The sequence below is a fragment of the Grus americana genome, chromosome 3 (genome assembly GCF_028858705.1).
Source record: "Grus americana isolate bGruAme1 chromosome 3, bGruAme1.mat, whole genome shotgun sequence".
NCBI classification, from domain to species: domain Eukaryota; kingdom Metazoa; phylum Chordata; class Aves; order Gruiformes; family Gruidae; genus Grus; species Grus americana.
In genome coordinates, this window is record NC_072854.1 from 99,853,246 (window position 1) to 99,877,208 (window position 23,963).

General features: G+C 41.3%; 1 long non-coding RNA gene across 1 annotated transcript; it reads right to left on the bottom strand.

Moving 5' to 3' along the window:
• Nucleotides 1–23,112: 23,112 nt before the first annotated feature.
• LOC129204257 (uncharacterized) lies at nt 23,113–23,875 on the bottom strand. The gene is made up of 3 exons (XR_008576308.1): nt 23,767–23,875; nt 23,532–23,682; nt 23,113–23,241 (listed from the first exon to the last, which is right to left on the bottom strand). It is a non-coding gene; the product is annotated as an uncharacterized LOC129204257 (long non-coding RNA).
• Between the last annotated feature and the right edge of the window lie 88 nt (nt 23,876–23,963).

Genomic DNA, 23,963 nt, shown 5'->3' on the forward strand with positions numbered 1-23,963 from the left:
AGAGGAAATTAATGTTGGTTCTTCCAGGTTATAGCTTTTATATGATAAAAAACCCTACACCAGCTGTATCATATGGAAAACAGAAACAGATCAGAACAGAGACAGGTAACATAATCCACATGCAACTGATAATTCAAGTACAGGTCTGATGTTCAGCACTTGACAGAATGATAGATGAGGCCAGGGTTTACCTCCTTAAAACATCCAATATCAGTGGGAGAAATGAAAGCAAGACAAAAATGTGCAGACTGATCGTGACTGAAGGTGAGCTGTAAAAAGGGAATAATTGTTATCGAAGGTGACCTTTCAGAGTCTGTAGTAAAGTCTCCAGTTATTTCAGTGTGCTTTATGCTAGGACATGTGTGGCCAATCTGCAGGTATCAAGAGATTTTCTGTATACCGCCAAGCTCTGAACAGTTTGGTCCTGAACATGCAGCAGATATACAATAGCAACGTGTGCTCTACCCTTGTCAGAGTTGCCAGCCTTACACACAGGACTGAAAGGCACTCTGTTGATGACTGGATGCTTAATAAATGGCTCAATGAGACGCAGAGATAAAAAGCTTGGAGGTCACTCCCATGGTGTTACATCAATATGAAACTGGAATAATGCAGCGATGATTCAAACCAAGGACATACCAATCAACTAACACAAGGGCTCATTTCTTGACACGCTGCACAGGAGACTGGTGAGAGGATCAAAGTGAACCCTGCAGACAGCATTTTGGGTGAATCCTCCCTTCTACCTTTTAGTGACTCTTTTGCAGACCCTTTTTGTGGCGTACAGCAGGACTGACTACATACAGAGACAGGCTGTGTTTTATGGGAACAGAGGAGGTGTGCTTATAATAAAACCCATCTTGTGCCCAAGATTCAGCACCAAATTTTTCAGTAATTATCTGTAGCAGTAGCTTGTAAATGCACGCCTTAGATCTTAACTCAAATGTTACAAATATTCAAGTATAGCTGTGCAGAATTTGTCGTTGTCCACACAAAAATCCTTCTTCAGGATCCATCATTTCCCCTGTGTCTTAATTTGATATTTTCACAATCTCTGGGTTTGTCTCATCAGAAGAATTCTTCTTTTAACCCGGTTTCATATCAAAGCAAGTTCTATCTTCGTTAACACACAATTTATCACAGAGAAAATGAAGATTTACGACATCTCGTCTGCCCGAAGCAGGAAATATTCTACCAACACAGCTCAGTGTGCCTGCAACTGCAAAGTCACTGAAGCTAATTGTCCCAGGACATGAAAAAAGATCTGTTACAGAGAAGGTGCCATACTTTGTCCAATTTATCAGTCTTCGGAGTCTAATTTTTACATGGCTGTACTACTTTGCCAATACAAAACAAAGGCCTTGAACTGGGTCTCCACTATTCCAAACAAGAAATTAATTTCTTGTCACCCAATGCATTACAGCTCAGACCTCCTCCCACACGCATGATGACAGTAACCCAAAGGAGACCAGGCCCTGAGGAGACAGGACCAGGCCCTGAGGAGACCAGGCCATACACCATTTGCCTTCACAAACTACCAAACTGTCACGCAGGCAGGTCCTTGGTGACAGAGCAGGAACTGGTTGCTTTTCCTTTCCCATTCCCTTCTCTGCCCAGCAAGGGAAAGGTGGAAACATTCACAAGGAAGATCAGCACGTCATCAACTCCATCGTCCCTTTCTTTTCCTGACTGGCTGTATACTCTCGTGACAGCCTGTCGGGAAGATGAGAGAACATGTCTGGAGCAGGAGCTCCACCATCGTATGGTGGGAAGTCCAGGGAACCTGGCATTGCCTGTGGAAATGAGTCCACTGAGTTAAAGATAAAATAATTTGAAGTGATCAAGGCTCTTTATATTCTCATTTTTGAATGGGATGTTTAGGCTTTTCATTCCTAATTAATTTATTTTAAATCTTGTACAAAGTGAAAAGTTAAAAAAGATCTCCTCCCCCCAAATCCTAAATAAGGACCTTTTGAACCTGCTGACAGCCTCAGAAACAGAATGGTGATTCAGAGCAGTGACAGAGCAATTCAGACTCCAGAATTCAAACTAAAACCAACTCATCAGATTTATGCCTGACCTGATGCATGCTTCCCTAGCTCATAAATGCATTACATGTGGCATCTAGGAATAAGGCATTCAGCCTGAAAAAGGAAGAGGAAACACATACCAACGAAACCTTGTGTGGGAACAGTCAGTGCTGTTCTTCCCTGCTTAGCAGTCTGAAAATGCTGCTTCAGCGTTGGCTGTTTTCTCAACTTTGGCTGCACTATGCCCTTAGATGACCCAGACTGCTATGAATCTGGCCACTGTACATTTGATCCGGAATACTAAAGAACCAGTGTCATTTTCAGTCACTGCTAAATCCAATCTGGCCTAGATAGAAAAGCCCTTACATCCCACTGCTAATCCCTTCGGTTCCATCCCAGCAGTGAAGCCTGTAGGCAAACACAGCACACAGACTTTAAGAAAAGCAGACAAACAAATCGAGCTGTACAGAAATCTAAAAACTCAGACTTCGGGAGATCGACCCGAGTAATACCAGTGTCCGTATTCTCTAGAGGTGTATTTCTCTGCAGTGGCCAAATGTTCTCAGACCATTCTGGGAATGCAAATAGATTTTATCTTTCTCTGGTGTCTGTTTCTCTAGGACCAGATTGGAGCAACAATATATTCATTATCTCTTCCTGGTCTTCTAAAAAGGCACATCCTGCACAAATCTTGCAAGAAGTTAAAAAAAAGTTACAATTTTAAAATATTTTGCTTCAATGTGTCTGACATTCCATTTCACATCTTTTCTCCTTAAAATCATGATTCTCAGCCACAGCCACTTCATCAGTATAGAAATAGCTGATTTTCCCACAGTCTCTCCAACAGGCAGACAACAAACCTGCACCAAGATGGTTCAATTTCATTGGAGTCAGCACCTACTGAGCAATGTGGTTTAGGTTTCTTTTAAGCATTCAAGAACGTTTTTCATAATAATGCCAGATGGCCTTGCAATCAAAATGTTTGCATTCAGCCCTCTACCTCCAAATTCGCCTCCGATAGTGTACGGATTTGAATTTGAATGCACAATACAGAAGCTGTTTCAGATTTTCTCCAAAAAAAAAAAATTACCTCTTTAGCAACAAACTTTCCAACTGCATTAACTGTTCTCTGGCTTCCACAAACCTTTCCAAATATTATGTGAAAAAAAGAGAAAGAGAGAAAGGAAAGAAAAATTTCTTCACTACCATCACAAAAGAAATTGTTCCTTAATTACAAACAGGACACCTTTAAGCCAAGAACTGGAGAGAAGGGCAATCTATACGACCTTTCCCCATCATTTTGCTTTGAAATGTGGGGTAGGCAGAACCAATTGATGTGAACAGATTTAGTAAGATAAATACCAGCAGCAACTTTTTATATTTAACAACACTAGGCCTTCTCCAGAAGAAAGAATAGGAATGAGAAAGCTTGTTATGTACTCTTGCAAAATGTACTGTGTATTTAAAAAGAAAATATTCGCCATCAGTTGTGGCTGTGTAATGTCAAACATACGGTAGCTACATGGTATTTTAACCTTACCCCCAAGCTACAAGGAAATTGAGTAGATAGCTGGTTTTCTAGTGTCTTTAAAGTAACTAAACATGAAAGGTCAGACTTAGGGAGAACAGCAGATAAGCTGCCCAACAAGGCCGGCAGAGCTGAGGAAACAGGCTCATGTGCAATGGATATCCCAGTGTTTGCTTAGAAATGTGTCATAAATGTAACATTTAGCAAAGGTTTAAAGTATCCCACATGAATAAGTAGTGGAATTTACACAGGAAAGAAAAGGATATGAGAGATTGGTTCAGAGAGTAGAGAGATGGCTCCGTTAACACTCTTAGACCAATTTTAATTAACTTTATGATCTACCACCATAGTTACTGGTCCTACGATTGTGCACCACAGTTAAGGTAATAATATTTCCCATAGATGGCCCGCACTGAGACACCCAGTCTCAGAACAATATCCGGTACATATTTTAGCCACAGAGTATTAGCCCTTTGTGAGGACAAAGGGATGAAATGGGGAAAAACGTGCCTGAACCTGCCTGGGCTGGATCCGGTGTCCTCCAAAGTCAACTGAAATACATTTTCCACAGACTTTGACATAAAAATCAGGAAGAAAAATAAGCACAATTTGAGGTGCTCGCTATTAGAACCCGTCAAAACTTATAATAACTGCCGGAGGGGAATGGTAAGTGTCACAAGTTTGTTTCATGCCAATACAGAATAATCCAATGTTTTGGGTGGGAAGGAGGAAAAGCACGGTGCTGAGAAAAGAAGATGGGTTTGGAGAGCTCAAACTAATCGCTGCAGTGCTAGCTACACACAGGCGGCGAGCAGGAGAAAGAGACATCCTTTAACACAGGATTTAAAACTCCGCTACTCAGTGACGGTGCCCAACAGGTCTGGAAGGCAGGATGTTGGGGAGAGCAGCGAGTCCTACCACAGTCATCCACCACCAGCACACAGGTGGGACGTTACAGTGGACAGGCCCCGTTTTCCCAGCAGGGAGGTAAAGGCACCATCCCGTGTGTCTTCTAACAACGGAAATCTCAATAAAGACGGTGTTTTCCAGTCGTGAGCTCGAGCAAATTTTTGTCTGTTGCAATGGAGGTTTGGTAAGGTAGAATTCAAAGAGAATGTCTTCCCCTCATTAGATCGTTCTTAGAGCGCTGGAACTCACACCTCTGAGAGGCTGAAATATTTCCACTGAAGAGGTAAACACTTTAAACCTTTTTTTTTTCTTTGCAAATATATAGACATGTGGGTACAGATCCGTCACAAAGTTTCCTTGCAGCTAATGACATAACTTTGTTTTCATCCTGTAATATCACTGACAGCTACACATTTAACTACCTTATTCCGAGACCAGTTCGAGCAGCGATTGCTGTTGCAGAGTTTAGATATTTGCAGTGGACAAGACAACTCATACTGCAACTCAAAAGATACAACTTTCATTCAATCAAATCACTCATGGATATCACTATTTTCTTTCTGCGTTTCAGAAAACGCTCCCAAAACAACACTGCTGGTCAAATAAACTTAGCAGGACCACATCCACAATTTCTAGGAGCCTCTGGAGCTGCTCTTCAGTAGCAGCAAACGAAGCGGCACAGGAGCTCGGCAGGACTGCGGAGCTAGCCCTGGGCAGTGGCTAGCAGTCCCTGGTCCCAGCCACACTCCAAAGCTGTCCCGAGACCTTTCCCCGGTGCCATCTCAGTGGAGCAACGTTCATGGGAGACAAGGGAATGGGATTCAGGGGACAGAAACATCACGTACCTCCTTCCCTTCAGCTCCTCCTGCCACGGTCCTGAGCCAAAGCCTGCGCTGTACTTCCGACAAACAAGGGTGAATGGATGTTGGGAAACCGCTGTTTTAATGGAGGTGCAAGTGCCAGTTTGAATAAACTCTTTTTAATCTGATATTCCCCCATTGTAGACTTGTGATACTGTACTTTGCCTTAATTTTTATGAAATTTTATTTAACTGAAGTTTGGAGTGTTTCCCCTGACTTCCATAAGTTTGGGGTTTATTGTACACCAGTCGGTTCTCTCACATCCAGCATACAGTGCCCGTAAATTTCAGGTTAATTAACTCACATCTGGTTTTCCACAAGCAGAAATACTAAGTTCTGCAGCCAACTACTATTACTAGGCTAAAGTGCTTTGTGCTCTCACTTGTCTGGGGATGAAACTAGTGCACCTTTGATTTTTAAATCTATATTCTTAAAGTCTGATGCCTTGTTAGAAGGCCAAGGGTTATTAATTTCAAAAACAGAAGGTAGACTTTAATGAATAATGAAGAGCAGCTGTTGGAAACAAATCTTTGTAGCCCTGGGACTGTCTTTCCCTATGTTACAATTACACTTTGATTGACCTCAACAATAACTAACAAGCATGCCCAGCTGGATCATAAACTAAGTATATACTGTGTCCAGATACGGTGTAAAATTTCACATCAATGAAATACTCACTGTCAGTCTAACTTTGTCCCATCATATGTCAATCAGACTTACAAATAAACTTCCTAGAGCTGGGACACAAGTTTTCCTAGGGAAAATAAAGTTCGTTACTGGCAATGAATACACAGTTTAGAAAAATCACGAGTACACAGGGATGCCTCTACCTCTGAAGAAAAGCCTTTTGTCCTGACAGACATGTGAGATTTGTTCACTGTGTGAAAATGGAAGGTCTTCAAGAAGGAGAGGCAATTTTCCAGGTTGCCTAAAACAGCGATAGCCCCATAGTTGGGGGGCTGAAAGCAGAAAACGATTAAGCTTGGGCTGATCGAGCATCTGACGTTTTCTCTATGAAGGAACGTGCTGCACTGGGACCTGGTGCTTTCAGGGGTCTGCGGGTGGGAGACCCGTGGAGTTCACTGGGGGTTCAGTGTCTCTCTACTGTGGACGAACACATAGTGCAACTCCTAAATTTGGGATCTGTCTAAACGGGAATAAAAATGCAGGGACAAACTGTTTATACACGCAAAACCAGAGAAGTCTGGCTTGTGCTGTTTGGTGGATGGATTACTCACAGTTTTACATCCTGTTTTATCAGACAGGAACTTTGGTCTATAGCCAAACAATATTAGGGATGAGCCACTGGTGAATAAAGCACTCCAGCCTTGGGACTTATATATATTCTCAGCTTTCTAATGCGTTATCCTCCCTCTCCTGACAGTTCCAGGTAAAACAAACAGAGAAGCAACAGATCTTTCTCTCGTCAAGTCATTGGACTTCTCCTAGGCCTCCCATTTAAAATTGCTATGTATTTTTTATTATTTGTATCATTATTTTCTATTGCTAAACACAACAAATTCATTTGTCACCATTTTCTCCTGTTCATGGACTACACTATTACAAACCCCAAAATATTTTCACAAGCACTTTCTTAAAGGGCACAGCACAGCCATGCAAAATGACATAGATGCCCATATCCCAGGTTTAGTTTTCCAGCTTTAATTTCCTTGATGCGCCCTGTGGGACCACATCGTGGCACCTCATACAATCTGCACCAAACAGGAGTCCGCTCAGCTTGCAAGTCGTGTGTTCTGCACCGCAGAACTGTAACTGCACGTCCTACCTCTCTCCATCAGAAATCAAGGTCAAGCACATCCCATCCTTTTGCAGTTTCCCCTCTCTGCACGTCATTTAATGAGCTGAGAATAAAACAGATGGCATGACAAACATCAACACGGATTTTGCCTCCCCATATGCTATTGCTTGTCTTTGCTTTGTTTTCTCCACCTGACATTTCTGCTCTATAATGGTGCATGTCAGTCTTAAAGAGAATTCCTCTTATCAGGGTTTCCTGATCTCATTCATCTTTACATAGAACTTTATAAATTCTTATCTGATCTCAAAAGTTTTGCTCAGGGGAATAAATCCTAGTACCGGGGAATTAGTTGCATACTCCCACTGATTTCAAAGGAATCAGAAATGCAATTAATTAAAACGCAGTTGGCAATGCCTCGCTTCCAGCCACACGATTGCAAGTCTAAACTGTAGCTATGGTGTCATTTCAAAAAAATATACTGTTCTTTCTAGCATAAAGGAAAAAAAAAACCAAACCACAACCCACTCACCAGCAGGTAAAATTACACACCGCCACCACCAGCATAAAGCAAACCCCCAGTACCTCACACCATCCGCTACCACGTCATCGGGCAGACAAGCTGAGCTTACAGCACGCACTAACTTCTGACAGACCCCAGCCCAGGTGGATGGATTTGAGAAGTGAATTCCAAAGCCAAGGTCAAGTGTCTCTGGCTGATCCCAGTTACCAGTGCTGCGCTGCAGCCTCCCGGGTAACCATTTGGGGCTTTATAGGTTCAGACTAACACCTTGAATTCTGCCCAGGAACTTATTAACAACCAGCAGGGCTGATCTAGAGCGTTCTTGGCATGAAGCTCCACGCTGTGCACCAGCTCCAGTTTCCAAGGGTCTCAGCACACAGCCCCGTAACGGAGTGCATGACGATAACATAACACAGCGTCAGGGTGTCAAAGGCATGGATAACTGTGATAAGGTTTCTTCGTCAGAGAGAAAAGGCCCATTTTTCTTAATAGAAACATAAGAAGGGAAAAGACGTGGATATTTTGTCAAAGACTTTTCTCAAAGTGTTTTTATGCCCTGGACACCACTAATCTTGGAGCCCTTATAAAAGTTCGGTTATGGACCTGCTCTGTGCTTTGAGAATTTCCTGACCTCACCCTGATTAAATTAATAAAGTTACCTAGGTGTGAAAGCAGCATGGGGAGGGTGTCACATCAGCCCTAAAACTCCTCAGGTGTGAAGATTAGCTAGGATATACTGGAGAATTTTTGGTGGATAAAATGTCTTTGTTCTCCACAGAGCTTGTTTCTGCCATGCCCCATTGCAGGTTTATGGAGGTCAGTTAATTTCTCCCCTTTCTCAATTCAGGACTGAGCTCTACCGAGTAGTATTTTGTGGAAAATCTATTTAACATCACATATAGTTGAGCTGATTTTCTCCACATTTCTTCTTTTGACACTTACTTTCTCACTGTAATTACATAAACAATTCAAATTACGTTAGGACTGGAAAAGAATCCAAGTACTACTTCACTTTGCTCTAACAGACTTGCTGGACCAAAACCAGAAATAAACAAATATTTGTTTAGATTCCTAAATACATAAAGGCAGTTTGAGTCTCAGATGGTTCAGGTACCAATGTCCAGCAGAAAGTTGGGGACACAAGCTCTGGCACACGCAGACTGTGTTACTGAAGCAATAATATGCAGTAGGGATCCAAATTATTCCAGACCAAACTAGTCAATGAACTAAAGTTACCAGATACGCAAAATAAAGTATTATTTTAGTTTCTTATCCAGTCTGGAAAATGGTAAAAATTTCCTCTATAGGAGGCTATGTGTTGAATTCCCAAGAATGCATCAGGGTGTTTGCAGTTAAGTATCTTGTCCATAAGTGATGAGCACCAACGTAAGGCTCCCGGCCAAAGAAACAAAGCTGGCTAAAAACTAGAGACCACTTCAGTTAAAACAGAAGCTGTCTAGGGAGACAGAATGACAGAAAGAGTGAATGAAAGATTATGGGGTGGGAAAGCTTCCTCCTCCATGATACTATGAACAGCAAGCATTAAGGAAAAATCAAGCAGTATGGTACCTTGGGGAAGGGGGTGAAAAAAAAAAAGGCTTCTTTAAAGCAAAAGAATTTTAAAGTAAATATATCTTCAAAAATGTATCCATTTATACTACTTAGCTAGAAAAGAACTTCAGGTCACTCTCCTCCTCTTGGAAGGAAGAAAAGTGAAGGACCAGAGGTCGGAATCGTTCCCACAGAAGCGGTTACACTTAGAGCCAGATACACAACCAGGAAATGATCTAAAAGACAGAAAATTGCGTGATTAGAGGGTTCTCCCATGTCTTTTCCCTTACCTGGGAAGGTATACGAGTTGGAGCCCACCTTCAAGCCCTTGTTTTCTCTGAATTTTCGATTCAAAGAAAAACTCCAGACTAGAGAGAACTGTGAAACGAGCGCGTGCAATGCAAATCCTGAAGGATACCAGTTACTGCTACGCAACGGCTCAAGAGAAAGCCCATGTGTTCATTCAGAACTGGTGATTTCAAACAGCATCCATCACATTCACACGTTCCCAGAGTCTCAACTCGGAGTCTTTGGTGGAACAAGAATGGGAACAGAGACCCTCCCACAAAACAGCATGATTCCAAGATATTTTAGCAATGGTATTGTGCTTCATATGGTATAAACATTGCTCCAGGCAGCTAACCTGCAGCCAAAAGTTCCTTAAAAAGGTGAATGCTCAGGATTTACTAAAGTGAGCTCCAACTACTATGAAGATTATGGATAAACCACTGAAGAACTTAGCAGATCCCACCACCATCCACTCTCAAAATCTCTGCACAGAGGTGACCATTCCTTTAGGGCTTCACTCCAATAGAGACAAGTAATTTCAGATATTATCAGAAGATGCTGAGAATATAAAAAGGCCAAGCCTTTCTCACGTTGCTGTTCATCACTAAGCAGAATAGCCACAGATATTAGGAAAGAAGAGGTGCCTACACACATCACAACCAAGCCTTACAAAACAGTCACAGAACTTATATTAAATGCATCTACAAATCTGAACATCCCTACCTGAAGATTTATTCCACTCCCATCATGACAGGCAAGTACTCGTTCCTAAATCTATTATTACTTTTGGTTTTGTTAAATAAGATCCTGCGCCTTCATCAACAAATGTTCAGACAATCCAAACATAAAACTTCTATCCTTTACTTCCTAATGTGTCTTGTATGCTGTACCAATTCTACCAGCGCATACTCCACCTCCGTTGTAGGAAGAAAACATACAACTATTTGGATTGGATTTGGCAGGACTAAAAATAAACTGTAAAAATATTATGGAGATTAACCAGTCACATAGCACTGGAATCCAGAAACACTGATCCAAACAAACAGAGAAGTTTCCATTTGGCAAAGAAGAAATCCCTGTAGCAAACCCTGTTGAGATACACCTTACAGATACAGCCACAGTAAAAACGCACATGATGTTCATTTTGCGATGAACAGCCCCACTTCAGAAGGACCCCGATTTTAATTGTGACTACAGAAGCCCAAAACAGTGAGATGCAAGAAATACTTGCCATAAAGTTGAAATCTTTCCTCCACTGACAGTGGCAAACATTTTTTACATTAGGTCACCAGTTCAGGCTTAGCTGACTGTTGGGGCATCAAACCAAAATAGGTTCTTCTTTTGCTGAGACATTAAATAACCTATCTTGAAAGTATCAAAAGACAACATATAGAATTTGAGGAGGGGTTTTTCAGTATTCATGGACTTATTTAAAATAAGGTCCATTTACTCTGGTCACTGGAAAAAATAAATAAATGCAAGAAATGCTACATCATAGTACAGAAATATCTTGAGAAATATCTAACGTGTTCTTTAAAGAAAAAAATGCAAAACTCCTACCAACTACCTCCATGTGAAAAGAAAACAGAGGTCAGATGTGAATCTAAAGAATAGCAAGTTAATAAAGTATCCTCCTCCAAGCTTCCAGGAGAAGAAAAACAGAAGGGGGTGTTAAATCTTCCAATAAATCTCCAGTAAAGACAGCCAGAAATGATGCTGCCTTTAGCCACATGAAAGAATAGAAGGATTTCTCTTTTTAAATTAGTCTTTATTGTCTGCTTCGTAAATCGTGATCGCATGTGGTATTTATTACAATGAAATTTTATTGTTGCTATAGCCCCCTTGCTTGCATTTGGTGCTTTCTGTTTATTTTAAGAAGAAAAAAGTCCAGAATTCCTTCAGTTCTGTGACCGGAATTTTATGGCTGTGCACATGGCAGAGGGTCACAGTGACAACCAAGGAGCCTGCGTAAAATATAGTATACACATTTTTAAGTTCAGATTCAATGCGGTAGAAGAGAATCCAGATCATGTTATCCCATCTCTCCATTTCATCCTCGCACAGATATCTTTTTATAGGTAGGATGGGAATTGAAGTCTAACGAGATTTTTCTGTGCCTGTGTAACTTCAGCACTTGCACTCCTTATTCTAAAGCCCACCAGAACCATTCCATTCGGCACAATTCTTTAAGCCCTTCTACAACTGACCAAACCCTTTACAAACCTGCCCAACAGGCAAAGCCAATTCACGGATTGACACAAATTCACCTCCCCACGGAGGCCGTGAATCACCACCTATATAAAACTAAAGGGAGACACTGATATGACCGCGGATAAACACATTCCTCACTTTTTTTTTTCCCAGTTGGAAACTGACCCACGTTTGGTTTGAATTAAAGATTCATCCCACTGAAACAAATAACTAAATGGAAAGATATGAGGCCCTTTGAAGAGCGTGCAAATCAGATTTGGGTGATAATTAGCAGCAGACAATTGAAACCTACTGTTTATTTGCACAGAACCTGATGGTACTGAAACACGGCTTGAATTCAGGCACACTGAGATCCGAGTGACTGAGTTTTCAGGACTTAATTTAACAGTTTAATATCTGAGATAGAAACAACCATGCTTTTAACAAAAGGAGACAGATGTACATGTGCTCAACCCTTCATTCCAGCTACTGTCCTCTGCTGTACAGTTACTGCGCTTTCAAGACTTTATATGCTGTAATTTTTTTCCCCAGAATACTCCTCTCTTGGGAAAGTGATGCATAGGGATGCCATAATTGGAAAGGAGAATAAGCCGCTCACAGTCGAGTTATAATGAAGTATTACCTCCTATAACGTCTGCCCAACTTAGTCCCTGTTTGTTTAACTTCGTTTGCCAGGGAGCATAAATACACATGTCAGCAGCTGCGTGTTTGGCAAACCAAGCAGCTTTTCCTCGGGATGTGTTTGGCCTCAGCATAAGAGGAAGCACAATTTTGCAGCACAAGTGAAGATGAGAAAAATGGCTCTTCAGCACAGAGCAGGCCAGAGTAGCAACTCCCATAAGATAGATTTGGCCAGAGCATTGAAGGGAAATTTTGGTGGATTTTTCACTTCACCACATGTTTTATACATTTTTTTCCAGTCAGCCTGAGCCACCAGCAAATAAAAAAGAAGACCTGATAAAGATTTTTTAAAGATAATAACCTCTTTGTGACGAAGGGAACTAGCAATCAGGATAATGAATTACACAGGAGAAAATTGCTGTTGCAAGATTTAAGACACAGATCTTCCCTGTATCAGGAGACGGGTCCCAGTTTCAGCCGCTAAAGCCGTCACTCCAAAGGAAGGAGACAGCGTTTGTTTCACACTTGCTTTTATCTGCTGGAATTCTGAACTACGCCAGTAAAACTTGGTTCCTACAGCACGTTATTGCCTCATTTTACATCAATCGTCCACGATGACAGGGATGCAGGCACAGTCATTAGTGCACAGAGAAGGTAATGCCTTTCCCGCGCTGGTCACCGGAGGCTGCTGGGTGGTTTTAAGAAGCACCGAGGGCACCCACCTACTGAGAGGCATTGCTGCCGGTGTCCCCAGCGCCGGGCACGGATCAGCCAGGAGCCGTCCCTCAGCGAGGAGAGCAAGGACCAGACCAGCAGGCTGGTCCTCACTGCAGCCCAGCCCCGTAGGGAAGCCATCAGAGCTCTCTCTGCAGCTCCCCACTGGTTTTGCTCTGAACCTGCTGGTGCTGCTGCTGGAGAATGAGGCAGTTCCTCCCCTTCTCACCCAGATAGAGAACAGAGCGAAGCTTTAAGGCAACTGCTGTCCCGTCTCATTAAACGTGACCTACCTCCCATGTAGGTAGTGCCCAACTCGAGTCTTGTAGTAATAGTAAAATAGCAAAGCTAATATATTCATTCAGCTCCCTAGAGATAAGTTTTGCCTCTTCTGGGACAGATAACTCAAAAATTGGCATTTTGCACAGCTCCAGAGGTCAGATATCTCTGGCCAAGGTTATGTTCTTCAGAATAAATGCGTTTTTCTTCTAGTAGTTTTGGAGGGTGTTCCCATGTATTTACCCCTCCACCCACAGAAAGCATATTACTATTAAATTTCCATATTACTCAAGCAGAACGATTTCTGTTAAAAGTAAGACCCTATTAATCATAACTAAGGTCACCTGAATTTTAAGCCTCTAGAGAGGGATTAGGGCTTGGCCATCTGACTGATTTACCACACTAACAGGTTACCACTAATCAACTGAGTCTTCAGTAACAAAACATGTATTCTTCTAGGCGTCACAGAAGCTAGCAAAGCTTGACTCCTGTAAACCTCTTTCAGTAAGGTTTATGTTAACATTACTTAGTTTGTCACAAGCTAACACGCATAAAGGAACAGAGACCAAACCTCATCTGGAGTACAAATCACATATCCAAGCTGTTTGAAATTTCAAAGTCCTGGCTATGAGCTAGATGAGTTACTACCATAGGTATATCAATCAGAAGCAAGAAGAAATTATGGCCCTAACTGGTGAAGCTCTGCTAGAAATAGTCCTCATGTATTTTGGAGAAAAAAAAAAAATTGCTGTTTATTTCCTTTAAGGAACTGGTACAAATACCAATAAAGAAAAAAAAAGCATCAACTAAACCAACCAACCAGTCTGCTCTCGCCCCCAGAAAATAAAAGCTTTGGGACACTGTAGAATACACTCCTTTGTACATTTAAGAAGAGGTTAAGAACAGCTTCACGGACATTTTCCCTGATGACAACACTGTTTAGCAAGTCTGCACTTCCCTCACCTCCCGCTTCTTTCCACCTCACACTGCAGCCCACAGATGCTTCATTTATGGCAGCACGATGCTTGTGGGAACAGAGAAACAAGCAGCTCACAGAAAATGTTTGGGCTAAAGGGAAGCAAAATGACCTTTTGTGTAAGCTCGTAACTGCAACCTTCGATAAACTTCTGCCAAGAGTGGTATAGGCATAGTGAAACACGTATCGAGGACGAAATGGCTCCTCCAGACACCTTTCCAGCCGTCTTTCCAAGCAATTTACTATTCCAGTCTTCAGTTCTACTCCTGTGTTCACTTACTGTAAATCACCTTAGTAACATCCCATTCCACTGGGTTTTTATCTTGAAGTTAGCCCTGTGCAACTCGCAAACAACCTTAGCACCACTGCAAACACACTTTAACACCTTGAAAAATAACTCACATGATCTGCCATAAGATGACCAGCTAAAATAGAAGCATAGAATCAAGCGTTGTGTGTACATGAGTATTAACGGTAAACTTTTTTTCCCCAACAGAAATTAACTGAATTGAATTTTAAAACTAACCAATATTTTCTATTTTGGGCTGATCTGTTTCATCGCAGGCAAAAAATAAAAATCAGTCGGATGATAGGGTTTAAGACAAGGGAAGGAAATTGCAAATTACACAGGATTTGATTTTTAGGAGCTGCAAAGACTGAAAACACAGGACTCAGACACACAAGCCTGGGGCTAATTGCTCAAGGTAAATTCCACCGCAGTCAACAAAAAACCTGAAACACTGTTCACAAAATCAGAGCCCTTAGCAGAAACCTAGTACAAGTTACAATATTTCCATTACAGACACTGGCTGTAATTTTTTCTACTTGTATTTTATCTGTAAAGAACACCAATTTTATAGTGAAATGGACCTCTAGGAACAAATACGCTGCAGCACACAATCTCAGAGAACCAGTCTATCTGCCAGCCCGGCCACTACCTTGCTGTATGAACCCAGGCCAGGCACCGCACTGCTGTGGAACGAAGCTTCGATGGAAAAGCAGCTGTGATCACATCGGCATCCTTCATGAAGCCTTTAAAGACCTCCCGATGAATCACGATAGTGAAATCCTCGTTATCATTTTTAAAAGGAGCAAACCAGCAAGAGACCTTTAGAGCCCATTCTTGCAGCCTCCCTCGGTGCAGTCCCAGGGGCCGGGCTCCGTGGGGGCTGGTGGGTGGCAGAGGAGGGGAGCAGGAGCCCCGCACAGCTGCTTGCCCACGCTCCCGCACATGTCGAAGCACAAGCTGCTTCCTCCACCTCGTGGAGAATCATGAAATTGATGTGCAAACCGCAGTCACCAAGAATGGATAAACTACAGAAATCTTAAATCTGGAGAAATGTCCCTTCCCCAGCACAGAAAGCTCCAGAATTTTTGGAAATAGGTTTCTGTTCCACTTGATCTATCATAAGTGGTTAAAACCCCTGGTTTTGTTTTATTAGTATAGAACATCACTACATTTACAAGAGGTTCAGAGAAGCCACTTAGAGATCACCGCTGCGAAGGAATGGTCAGATCTTAAACTACCTTGAAAGTTGTAACTTGTACAAATTGGTTTTGCATTAAGAAGTGCAGATATTCTCCTCAGGGTGGTTTTCTTCATCTCACTGCACTCCAGGTTTCAAAACCTTGCACCAGTAAATACCATTGCTGTTACACAAGACAGTAATTACTATTCTGTTATTATTCTGGAACAGTTACGTTCTTGATAGAATTTTTTTGACTCGACTTGATGCTTGTCTTTGTTTCATTAGCTATCCTGTTCTGTACTTCATGTTCACATGGAGGTATCTGATTCACCTCTCTGTCTGCCACTATTTCATCACGTTTCCTTCTACTCGATACCTTTGTAAATGCATGGAAACATTTTTTAATTTCCTCTCAACTCTTTTTTGCTATGGTGGGGTTTGGTTTTTTTTGGCATAACAGAAATTAACACTTTATTCACATTAATTTTAATACAAGTACAATATTACCAGCTTTTCCTCGCTTATTCCCGCTTCCATAACCTCAGATTTTGTTTGCTCTTTGACTACTCACTTATCTGAAACGGATGTTTTGATTGAAGTGTCCATATTGACACCCAGCCCAACACAAAGTGTGGTACCACACAGCTGAAGTAACCAAATGTATTAACTGGGTGTTAATTACATAGCAAGCAGCAGTGAAATTAGGTTTTTAAATCAACACTCCATTAAGACAGCTGGGAGAAATTCACACTTTGCAGTACTATTGTGTCTCTCTGCTTACAGAACCTATACATGCTATTTCCTTCTGCAAAGCAGTCCAAACACAGAAAAAAAAGAAATATTTGCAGAGCAAATTTTAGCTTTTACCCAGATTCTACTGTTTACCTGCCCCCAATTCCTTCTTCCTTCTCTTGGGAAAGTAGAAATTAAAAACCCAACCCGCTCCTAAAAACGAGTTATCCAGAGGTACAAGCGATTTAAGCCTAAACCCACTCACCTGGGTGAGGACAAAGGAGGCCAGAGCCCTGCATCAGGCTGGGCGCAGCCAGGCATCGCACCAGGCGACGGGAGGACCCTGACTCTGTAAGGTCTACACGTCCCTATGTGCAGAAGTGGAAAACAGGAGTGTGCAGTCTTGGATACAATTTTTTTGCAAGAATCTGTACCAAAACTACATGCAACTGTAAATAGCTGTTACCAATTAACAGGGCTAGCTGATGATTTCACTACCACCTTTACAGGCAGCAGTTCACTGATTGGATTTCCTCTTTTCCCTGCTGTGGCTGTTAAGTGCCTAGCCAGCTGGATGGCAGATTGCTCTTTGGCTGGATCCATTACAGCACAAAGGCATGAAATAAATAATAAATTTTTCTCACAAAGGTTGATTTCAAGGTGCAGAAAAAAGCAGAGGCTCAGATGTCTGACCAAGGACCTTCCAAAGTTTGCCATCTGTACTCAGAATGCAGTTGCCAGCGCCGCTTTCACCATGACCTGAAGGAAGAGATCAAGACTGTTCTCAAGGGAGAAGCTGGCAGCAGTAGCAGGTGATAGACTAGGTAACAGACTGTGGATGAGGATGGACATTGAATATTGTTAACGGTGAAAACGGGCAAAAGCCTGTTAAAATGAAGAGCATTCACTCAATCCAGCGAACACCTCATGAATGACAGCCTGGAGTTACAAGCTATAGTGCACAGCAGACTCCCCAGCAGAGGATCAGTAACTGTGGCGTTTGGCAGACACTGAAGATGGACATGTACTTTACTGCCAGTTGCTATTTTGGCTTCACAAAGACTGGGAGTACCCAGGGATCCGGGAGATCGGCGCTCTCTTCCCAGCAGAGTCAATCGGAGGAAGAGGTTTGACTCAGAGGAGGCTGAGGAAGTGGAAAGTGATGCTAAGTATTTTGCTGGGGAAGAGACTCTTGTCTAGGAAAGGGAGATGCTGTTCAGATGGGGCTTCAGCCTCACTAGGCTCGGTGTAACTTTTACATAGCACGCAGACAAGGCGTTAGACAGACCTGACGTCAGGCCAAGGTACCTGTGCTGTCCTGTGCGCCGAGACAGCCATCCTTGAAAGAAGGACAGGTAGACTTGTAATTAAAAAGCTGTCTGACAGCCAAAGATAATTGCAGGTCCAAAAGGCTGGAACGTGGGGAGTCTGTATAAGCACGTAAATGCATTGTATGGCATCTGCACAGGACACAGGGAAGTGCTAACACGTTCACAATGCTTAAATAAAAACTAAAAATATGCTCCTTAAGCAGGATAGTCATATAGTCAGCTGCAATTGTTTTTTTTCTAAAATATTAAAATAGCTTTGACTGGTAACAATCTTTTAACATGTTTCTGACGATACATGCTGTCTAGGCCATGAAGAACTGAAAGCAATGTATTTTTCAATACACCCATCGCCTGTGTGACCCCAAACAGTTCAATTCAAAACCACAGTCACTGAAACCAAAGTTACACTTAGTACTGCACACTTAAATATCCATTCTTCACAATTTTTACTGAATATTACCAGCACAGAATCACAGAAGGGTTGAGGTTGGAAGGGACCATCAGAGGTCATCTTGTCCAACACCCCTACTCAAGCGGGCCACCCAGACCAGTTGCCCAGGACGACGTCCAGATGACACAACACTGCAAGATCTCTAAGCTAGTGCTTGACATCTACTTAGTCAACCACTACATCAGACATTTCTTAAATTGCCTTATTTTCTCATTATAGGCCTATAGTTTGTAATTGACATTTTTGGTGGAGGAAAGGCATGCAACCATTATTTCAATGTCCTCAGAGGCTTTAGGCTGCATCACTACCCTACCTATAAAGATTAAAATTTCTGGAACAGAAACTGAAGTTACATAAGGGAAAATATCATCTGGGGAAAAAAAAAAGTACTCAGAACGAGATGTTGTTACATCTGTATAACTTTAAAACTTCCCCTCATTACTCAAAGCCCACCAGAACCATTCCATTCGGCACAATTCTTTAAGCCCTTCTACAACTGACCAAACCCTTTACAAACCTGCCCAACAGGCAAAGCCAATTCACGGATTGACACAAATTCACCTCCCCACGGAGGCCGTGAATCACCACCTATATAAAACTAAAGGGAGACACTGATATGACCGCGGATAAACACATTCCTCACTTTTTTTTTTCCCAGTTGGAAACTGACCCACGTTTGGTTTGAATTAAAGATTCATCCCACTGAAACAAATAACTAAATGGAAAGATATGAGGCCCTTTGAAGAGCGTGCAAATCAGATTTGGGTGATAATTAGCAGCAGACAATTGAAACCTACTGTTTATTTGCACAGAACCTGATGGTACTGAACTACCCCTGGAATGGACACACACAGAGAGCGCTGAGTATTCTGCTTTCCACCTTCCCTTTTCTTTTTTTAAAGCTTTTACAGAAGACTAAGTCAACTCATCAATGCCAAAGCTCCTGCAGCCTTGTTCAGTAAAGGAGGGGAAGCAAGAAGCAAGCAAAAATTCTTTTTGGCTTATATTATTCTATCTCACTTAAGGAAAATGGGACTACAGATAAACAGTTATGATTATTTGTAGGATCCTGCTTGATCACAACAGCTCTGAAATAAACCGGGCAGTCTCTGACAGAACACTGGTCAGTGACTTAAGGCTAGAAGTATCTGAGAATGGTTATTTACTTAGGGGCTTCAAATTTGGTTGGCGAAAGACAAAACAGCAATTAAAAAAAAAAAAAGAGCTGGGTGGCACCTCTCTTTTGGCTTTGACAAATCAAATGTGGTGCAATTCAACTTTAAAAAAAAAGAGCAGGTCTTCAATTCCTTTGGAAATAAGTTTTAACTCTCAGACTGATTATTACAGAATTAAAATTGCCCTCCTTAATAGGCAAGAGTAACATAATACATTCTCATAAACTGAATATTAATTATTACATGTTTGATAAGGTTGTATGTATTTGCACTAAAACCTCAAAATCTCCTCTTTTCTAACAATGAGGAAAAATTAACCTGAGAAAAACAGCATAGTAGCAAATAGGGTCCACTCCTTCCTTCCTCTTGGGAAGGACTGTTGCCAGTGATGCTCATTCAGTATCATGAAAACACTTCCCCAATTTCACAATATTTTGGAGTTTGCTCACAATTTTTAGTGATGTTCTTACTCAGTTTAAAACCAGACCTTGCATATTACCTATATTCTTTCACAACCAGCTTTCAAACTGTGTGTTGAGCCCATCCTTGCAACAGTAAGACATACAAATCTACATCCAATTAGAATATTCGCTATGTTGTTAAATTCATTCTTCACCTAGTATCATCCAGATATTTTCAGAGGTGCAAGGGGAAAAAAAAACCCTATGTTTAACAACTTTTTAAAATGTTAATTATGTGATCTAACACAGAAATGGATACAATCCCATACAAGTTCCTGCGTGTACAATCCATCCAATGTTTTTAAAATCAAGTTTAGTCATTCAAATCTCAAAGGTCCCCACAAAATCGATCCCCCCACATACACCTACCAACCTTCCCGCTCATCTCTTCCAAGCCCTGGAGCCTCATATATCCTTCCTCTGAATCTCCTTCTCTGCACACAAAGGTTTCCGAGTCCCTGTTCCTGAGCACTGGGTACCCAGCCCTTCACAGGCACAGCAGACTGGTCTGTTACTGGTCCCTGTTAACAGGGGCCTTCCAAATCCCGTTCCCAAATTAATTTTACCTCGAAAGCAAGGTGAAATTGAATTGTTCAACCTCAGTAATATTAACTACACACATTTTTATTCTGTTTGCCATTCATCAGGCTCAGGTACCCCTGGCAATATCAGGCTGTGAAACGAACTGTGGCAGGTTGCCAACAGCATCACTCTGCTGCTGCTCACTTAAAGGATATGTACCACACACACATCAACCACAGTATGGCTTTAAAAAAAGAGCCTAAACCCTCTATTAGATAATTGAAATATAGTTTCAGTATATTACTGCACCTTGGAATGAGACTTTGGAAGGAGTTGTTCTAATCTGAGACGCAATCAGCTTCAAACTGAATTTCAAGTGTTACTCAAATTCAGTAATAGTGCAGAAATACTCATTTACATCACTTAGAAGTACTCCAGAGAGAGCAAAACGGACACTTATATACGTATTTTGTCAATGCTGGCCCAGTGGCTGAATGCTGCAGTGTAAGAAAAGCATCTAAATACCTGTAATTTATAACATTAGCCCCTTGAGTTCCAACAATAACCCCTGAAGTTAAATCGGGACAAATTTTCTTTAAGTTTTCCTGTATGCAAACAAGTACACGCTGCATGCAGCTGTCTCAAAGCCTATTAGCTGCCCGACTCGTCAGCAAATGGAATTCACTTACAAAAATAGTAGCATAATTTGTGATTACAGCTGTAGAAGGTATAAGAAAAGTTTAAAAAACAAGCACCTTTTTCCTGTGTCTTTTACGTGCCGTCTGATAGTTTCAAAAAGCTGCCGGTTTTGAGTATCTCTGAAGTAATTCTCAGAGCTTGAAGTCCATGAGAATCCAATTGCTGAGACTCAGCTCAGGAACGGCGTGCATGATTTTAATGATTTCAACCTCGTACTTCTTCAATGAAACGTCACAATTTGTAATCTCTGAATTCAGTTTCAGCTGTTGAACTTTAGTTTTGATCACAATAACCCAGACAGGATTTTAGCTTTTATAATTCCAGCCACTGTACCACTTTCCTGATGTCAACTACTTGCAATAATTTCTCATCATGACTTGCGCATGGTTTCACATCTCAGTATGAACATTTGGAGTCACAAGTTCACAGGAGAGAGTAAAGCTTTGCATTTTCAGAACTGTGCAGCAATTATTAGGTGTATAACGTTTAGAAGTAAAAATCAGCAGCCTGCTTATATGAACACATCTTATTCCATCACCACACCAAATAACACCATTAATTACGTAATGCTACCTACCACAGTGCTGAGATGGTCATTGCTGTAGAATCTGAGAGTCTTTGCATCACCTTCCACCCAAGGATATTATAGCAATTAAATTTCTTGCTTTTTTATTTTTTTTTAAAGAGAAGTATTACCATTGCAATCCTTAACTGAAAATCACCTTTCCACTGTGGATCAGGCCCTAAGTGCCAGGTGTCTAGAAAGGAATGTCAGAGTTAGGTCTACGTTACTTCCACTTCAGTGGTGTGCACAGACAGTGGAGCTCTATCAGGAGAAGCCTGTTTTGGTAAATTAATTAGAATGAAACATCACTATTTTCACAAGATGCAATAAACATGCGACATTAAGGAACTTGTATAGCCAAGTGTTCAGATTAATTTTGAAAACATGGCCTCTGGTATGACTATGCGATGTAATGAAAAGTTAAGTATACATAAAAGCTAAGTGAAACATTAAAAGCTGTCTAGATGTATCGGCATGAACTAACCTTGCTTCCCCTTCAAGCACTGAATTCTGAAATTGCTGTTGTTTCGTTAATATAGTTGCAACAATTTACCTTAAATGAGAACACCTAATTTGACTGGTAGTATTAACAGTTGGACTTGATGATCTTAAGGGTCTTTCTCAACCTAAATGATTCTATGATTTCCTTAAAAAAAAAAAATGAATCAAAAACATTGGAAGAAATTTCTCCAAAAAATCCTGCAGTGGAAAAGCAGCAGCGAAGACTGAGCACTACATTCCAGAAGGCTAATAATCTGCAGAAACAATGGCACCACCTAAAAAAAACCCCTAGTGTATGACACCAAGCAAATATTACAGAAGAGCCTTAAATTCTGATTTAGCTTCTTCCTCCATTTGTGAAACAGTTTTCCCCACAAAACCATATGATATCAAGTCTAGAAAAAAATAAAGCAGGGTTTATGTTCAGCACACGACAGAGCAACTTCAGAGGTTTTTGCTTTTACACCAAAAGTACTGGTTCAGCTGGGCACTTCGCATCTTTTATCTTTTTCTTCCCCAGTACAGCAAGCTTGCTCAACTTTGCTTGGTGTTATTGTGGATACATTTTTTTCCATTTCCAATACTATGACTAGTTGCAAGGCTAGTAGCACAGAAAGAAAAATGCCAATCCATAAATTATACACAAATAATGCAGTATACCCACCACTACTGCCATCTGAAACCTGTGTACACTGTATTACATCTGTGCACCAGAGCTGCTGGTGTTCAGATCTTCACCAGAACTTATTTTCTGCAATGACTTTCTTTAACCAAAGTGAAAGGTGACCCCCCCAGTCACGAAGACAATTTCTCGCATTTCTTGAGGCTGACAAATGCATCACTCTGAAAACTCCAAGAAAAAGCGTGTACAATTCTAAAGGAAAAATTCAAAGGCTTGTAAAGAAAACACTTCCTGAAGGAGAGAGGAATTTTTCTAAGGTTTAAAATTACTTACATACCTTTCCTTGTGCCAAGCTTATTCTGGCGATTTTTTTTTTCTTTGTACAGATCCTCAAAATGAAAGGTATTCTGGCTTTCTTAAATCAGCTATGCATTAATATGCGTGCCCACATCTTCAGAAATTCCGCCCTGAATGTTGGAATAAATGTAATAAACCCCACCATAAATATGCTACTGAAAGGCAATTTAAAAAATACACCGTGTTCTTGTAATGAAAAGACATTTGAAAGCGAAGACAGCTGCACTGTAAACTGTACATCAAATGTTTCCCAACTCAGACAGTTTGCCTGGTAATTCTACAGGGATATGATAAAGAGAAAAAAAATTACTGATTTTATTCATGTTGTTACTGTCTAAATCCACATGAGAAGCATTCAAAATGCATGTTTATTTTGTCTGACAAAATAAGGAATACTAACCATGAAGATTTCTACCTTTCAACACTGTGGGCCCTACTCCAAGTTGAGAGGCAGTGCGCTTCACCAATCCTTCAATTTCATAGCCTCCAAAAATAAAGTGTTGAAGTTCCAAGCATAAGAGCTTTACTAGGTCAGAATTTCGGCACACTTTCTGAAAAATTCAATCACAGTAAGAAAAGGTTCATCACCCCTCTAAAAGTAGGAAGAAGCATGACATCACCACCGATTGTAATACCTTCTCGCAGCCAAAAGGAAGGAACAGGAAATACTGCAAACACAGGGATCTGTAACCAAATACAACTGGCACAACTGGGAAACCTGAGGCAGCGGGGAGGTTGCCAGCTGAGTAACAAACCCCCTCTCTTTTCTTCTATCCCCCTGACGTATCAGGAAGATGATGCCTCTACCTTGTGAAACCACGCTGAGGAAGGA